The following is a 6,183-nucleotide window of genomic DNA, read 5'->3' on the forward strand; positions in this document are numbered from 1 at the left end:
TAAGTAGAGTAATCTACCTAAAACTTTATCTTTTGTAACAGATTGATGTGTTTCCAAAATTGTTTTATGTAGTCAGTTTTGTAAAAATGGCATAGGCAAACAACCCTAAAAGAATTCTGGAAAACTCAAAAAGATTGAGCAGCGAGAGGAGAGGAATGAACAGAAAATGGGTAGGAAGAAATACAGAGAGAGAAAGGAAACATAAAGAGAAGGGGAGCGAGCATCTTACCTTGTGAGCCGAGACTGGAGAGCAGAAATAACCTGTTAACAGCTCGCTAGAGAGAATTCTGGAAAACTCAAACCCAACAATATAAAATGAAAAGTAACCAGTTGACAGAACTTTGAATGAAGCCATATGGAAAATGATCCACATAGCCAACCAGTATTTGGGATTAGCTTCTAACAATCTCTCTCATAAAACCAAACTAAATAATTTAAAATATCATAAGCATAACAAATTTTTCCTGAGTTTTTTTCTTTTTAGAAATTGAATCAATACTATTTTTTTATGGACATGTAACCATCACAGTGCAATGTGGCACTGACAAAATGAACGGTTAATTATCCCACTGTATCCACAACTATATGACTTTGAACAAAATTTAGTCTGAGAATTAGAAGAATCACAAAGAATAAGAAGACAATAAAAGGCATTACTCACTTGGGCCTGAACAAATATATTCCTTCCAATGCCAACAATAATCAAATCTTGCAAGCGAAATGAAATCATAATTAAATAATTTGGCAAATGAATAAATAAACAAAACAAAAGAACCAAGCTTTATAAACCAAAATCTAGGGAGTATATGGTAAGAACCCCTTTATTTTTTTTCCTCTCTTTTTTTAAATAGCCAACAAAAATGAACTTAAACAATTTAAACAGAAATTATGAAGCATAAACCAAAAACAGAAACAGAAATGATAAACCAGAAATGATGATAAACAGAAATGAACCAGAAACAAAAATTATGATAAACCAGACCATGAATCAACAATTTAAACATGAAGCATAGAGAGAGAGGGAGAGAGGGAGAGAGGTACCGGAGAGCTCCAATCGGGGTTCGAAGCAGAGAGAGAAAGAAAAGATTATCCCACTGTATCCACAACTATATGACCTTGAACAAAATTTACTCTGAGAATTAGGATTGTAACCAATGATTAGTGGATGAAAAGTGGATGAATTTACACCGTGCCTTTAGTTTTATTCTCCAATACACATACACACATGTAATATTGTATTTCATTGTTAGGTCTCCAATATGTAATATTGTTCTAGGATCGTAATAGAGATGGTGTGTTCAAGTAATGCTTATGATGATAGACTGATAGTGTTAGAAAGGGTGTTAATGCAAGACTCGCTATTGTGAATGCAAGACTCGCTCATACGTGTGTGTGAAAGACAAATGTAAATTTGATAATTTTAGAGAGAATTCTGGAAAATTCAAACCCAACAATATAAAATGAAAAGAAATCATTTACCCCAATCAATCAGATAGAGATACAAACCAGTTGATAGAACTTTGAATGAAATTTATTGATACATATCAGCAGAAAAAATTTCAGCAGATAAATTGATAGAACTTTGAATGAAATTTATTTATACTTTGAATGAACTTTGAATGTAAACTTTGATATGCATCAGTAGATTTATTGTTTGATATGTATCAGTAGATAAAATTTGATCAGATGTTGATACATATCAAATAAAATAAATGATTAGCAGATTCTTTGTTTGATATGTATCAGCAGATTTATTGAAAATAAAAAAATGTTAGAAATGTTTGGTTAACAATTGGTCCATGTATCAATTTACACCCTCATAAAACAAATCCAAATAAATAATAAAACCCCTTTGAACCAATAGGACAATTAATTAGTGCCGCCAATCATAACAAATAACTCTTTCAAAATCATTAGTGAGTGAGCAACAAAAAGAAATAAAAAAATGTTAGAATTGTTTGGTTAACAATTGGTCCATGTATCAATTTACACCCCCAGAAAACAAATCCAAACAAATAATAAAACCCCTTTGAACCAATAGGACAGTTAATAAGTGCTGCCAATCATAACAAATAACTCTTTCAAAATCATTAGTGAGTGAGGTGAGGTGAGGTGTGGCGTGGCGTTCAATGGATATTGGGGTAATATCAGCTTAATTATTCTGTTTGATGAAGAATCAAACTATAGTATAATGTCTCTCCATCTATCTATTTTACAAAGACAACTGAAAAGCATATCATGTTTTATTTATTTTTGTTAATTTAGTACTTATCATATTCCATTAAAAAAAAAAATAACAAACACAAACAATTACTTTGGGTTTGTTTAAAAGGAAAGAAAAAAAATTAAATTTATGAGTTAATATGTTTATATACTTTAACAGTATAGTAAGAATTTTCAAAATTGTCCATCTATTAAATGCATTCAAACTTAACAAAATGATGATAACAGTATTAGTTTCTTGGCTTTTCAAGATGGATAACTATTTTGGGACATCCCAAACAACAATGGAAGGTGGGTGTACATACTCTGCTAGTAAGTGTAAATATCATCAATATCAATTTCACCAATAATTTTCCAATTTTAACTCAAATATATAAACCCAGATATATAAACCCAAATTCTAACTAAAATATATAAACCCAGATATATAAACCCAAATTCTAAACTAAAATTACAACTCAAATTATCAACAATTGAAGTATTTGCATGTGAGAGTATTTAATAAAAAACAGAACCAGATAGAGAGAAAATGGCAAGAGAAGAAAACAAAGGGGAACAGAGAGAGAAGAGGAATAGAGACAAAAATATTACCTTGCACAGATAGAAGCCTCAGGTTTGGTGTGGCTCTGAAGTAGCTCTGTTTCACCAAATGATAAGCCATGAACCATAAACGGAAATGATGATAAACCAGAAACCATGAATCAACAATTTAAATATGAAGCACAGAGAGAAAGAGAGAGAACCTGAAAACTTTCTGCTTTCTTCGCAAGCCTTTCAAGCCAAAATCTGAAATTTCAAGCGGAAACTGAAATCATTAGATTTTATTTTTTAACATATCAAATGTTGATCAGCAGATTTATGCTATATAGTACAAAGAATCCCAATTGATGTGAATTCTCTATGGTTATTTGCATTGAGATTGTTTGTTCATCCTATTGTTGCTTTAATTGCTGAAAATTTAGTTAATTGTTTCTGATTGTGATGCGAAGTTCGGTGATTCTCTGTAAATTCATGTACACTATGTCTGTAAATTCATGTACACTATGTTTGTAAAAATATTTTGAATATCGTTTAATTAAAACCGGCTGCTATGAAGAATGAATAATGCCCCTGCTCTCATGAGTCATACCCCCAGTTTAAGGTGAGTACGCATGTATAGACTGACTATGCATTTTTGTGGGGGAGTATTTGAAAAAAATGTGACAATTGTTGCTTTTGTTTTCATTTTTATATTTATTTTTTCTAAACTCGAACAATGATCATTAGGTGAATAATTTAGTGATTTTAAAATTTGAGTAATGAGAAAGACTCAAAAACTGTAATCTAAGACTCAAATGTTGATTAAAAAAATGAACAATTCAAATCTTAATATTATTTTAGTCTGCTATTATGATAATTTGAATTGTTCATTTTTTCAAATCCTATGTATAAATTAGTTATGAGAAAAATTAGATTGATAAGATAATTATAACTACATTATTTCATCATATATATTTGTCTTAAAAAAATAGACGATAAGTATAATTTTAAAAATAATCCACAATTTTTTTTTATATATATAAAATCACATAATTATAATAATTTACAAATAACAAATAAACAAATTAAATAATTTTATGGTATATCTACATACATCCCCACAAAGCCTCCAACTCACATAGTGGATTGGGAAGAATTCTCCCCCTACTATAAATAAGACAATAAAAGACTAATAAGGAGATTCAAATCGAAAAGCAAGTCCATTAAAATTATACTCACACTATACTAATAAATGCCGTTATTGTGTATCCAATTGTAACACCTATGAGATTACCATACTAAGCTATTCCACATAGCTTCACCTAGAAATGACCCAAATCCATGAATATTTGACATTTCTACCTTTACCCATATCATAGTTTCAACAACAATAAAACTAATCATAAAATTAATCACAAAAGATACACGGGAAACAAATATAACTACAAATATTAAACATTGGAGCTAAAAATATATCAATGTATTGTAAGCCCCAAATTACAGATTGTAAGCCCCAACTTACAAATATAAAAACAGATTGTAAGCCCCAAATTACACAGATTGTAAGCCTCAATGAACCCAATTTTAAACCCAGACAGATGAAACTAAAAATATATCAATGTATTCATGAATGTAAAAAAAATATCAAACCCAAGAATGTTATAAACAATCCTAAAAATGTATGTATTCATGAAATGAAGGAGAAGAACAGAGAGAGAAGGGGAAAAAATATCAAACCCAAATCACACCAATCAAACCCAAGAGTAGTAAGTAGTGATGGTCCATGTTCCTGATGGTGATCAGGAGCATGCACAATATGTATACATTAACTGTCTAAAATCTATGTAGTCCTATTTTATCATTGTGTTCAGCATTGAACAATGAACTCAAACTGTAAGAGCTTGAGTATGAAATGGATATATTGATGAGTAGACTCCTGAAATGTTGCATTTCCTTCTAACAACTAATTGGAAAAGGAATTCATAAATATGGAACTAACCAGAAAACCATGGAAAATCGGGCATGCATTTCCTTTAGAATCCCATCTGGTGTTGTGCCCAAGAACATGGAGGGTTTGAAGGTGAAATTTTCCCCTGCTCTTTTGCAAAGTTTCAACTATCTTTACACACAAAGGAAAGGAATAGCCTTCCAATTTTGCCTTTCTTTCTGCCCTAGTACCATCACTGGCACACTGCATACAAAAATTCAATACATTCAATTCAACCTACATCTCTGGAATATCAAAAACAAAGTAGAGGATCTTGGGGCAGACTTGAGGTGAGGCATCTTCGAACAAAGAACAAAGAACATCCACACCACAGAGGAGCAATAAGTCACAAAAAAAAAAAATTTTTGAACAAAACTCTACAACAACACATTTCAATTTTCTTTTTTTTTCCCTTACAAAAAAACCCTAAAAAAAAAATCCCAAATTCTACAACAACAACAACAGATTTAACTTTTCTTTTTTTTGCCCCCTTAAAAAAATCCTTTTCAAAAAACTAATTCTACAACAACAGCAGATTTCAATTTGTAGTTATATACCTGTAGGTTGGAGTCGGTGGACAGAATCGGGCTGGTCGGAGAGAGAGAGCCGAGAGAAGACAGATCCGTCGACAGAAGAGAGTCCGGCGGGATTGAGAGGCGAGAAGCGAGTCAGGCGAGAGACTCGATCGTCGGAGAGAGAGACTCGACTCGATCGTCGGATGGAGGGAGGCTCGGTCGGTGACAGCCTCGGTCAGGTCGAAGAGAAGGGTTGTAAGGGAAGGAGGAGTAGCGTAGCGAAGAGGGAGGGTGGGTATCGAAGAGGGAGGGTGGGTATCGAAGGGTTGGGTATCGAAGAAGGAGGGTGGGTATCGATGGGTTCGAAGGGTCTTCAATGGCTGTGGTGATGAGAGACACTATGACAGACAACGTGGGAGAGAGGGAGCTGAAGAGAACGTGGGAGAGAGGGAGAGATGAACTCAAACGGGTGGGAAATGTATCTCTGATTCATCTTGGCCGTTGATCTAAGCTCAAGATTCATCTTGGCCCTTAAAACCAAATGTATCTCCCATACATTTTAAGACATTTTCAAAATCCCTCTTGCCTTATTATATAGATATAATATATTTTGTTTTTTTTTACCTTTTTAGCCCCAAAATATTTATCAAACGAGGACTCAATGTAAATAGACCTTCTAGATTATTGATGTGTTTTATTTTGACCTATTCCATTAAGGGGTCCAATTGATAATTTTTAGAGTTTAAAGGGTTTATTTTTATATTTTTATAGTTTAGAAGGTCAAAATGATACTTCTCAATAATTTAGAGAATCTATTTGTATGATTGTATCGTTTACGAGTCAAAATGATATTTCTCAACAATTTAGAGGGTTTTTGTGTAAATAATCATAATTTACAACTACATGAAAAAAATCATACCCAAAGTTTCATATTTTTAA

General features: G+C 32.3%; 1 long non-coding RNA gene across 1 annotated transcript; it reads right to left on the reverse strand.

Annotated features, from left to right (window-relative positions):
• Positions 1-1,207: 1,207 nt before the first annotated feature.
• On the reverse strand, positions 1,208-5,811 carry LOC145798445 (uncharacterized). Its single transcript, XR_014339302.1, has 4 exons — positions 5,287-5,811; positions 4,742-4,933; positions 2,967-3,009; positions 1,208-2,860 (listed from the first exon to the last, which is right to left on the reverse strand). It is a non-coding gene; the product is annotated as an uncharacterized LOC145798445 (long non-coding RNA).
• Positions 5,812-6,183: the final 372 nt, after the last annotated feature.

The sequence above is a fragment of the Camellia sinensis genome, chromosome 9 (assembly GCF_055761805.1).
Source record: "Camellia sinensis isolate YWXY chromosome 9, ASM5576180v1, whole genome shotgun sequence".
In the NCBI taxonomy this organism is placed as follows: Eukaryota; Viridiplantae; Streptophyta; class Magnoliopsida; order Ericales; family Theaceae; genus Camellia; species Camellia sinensis.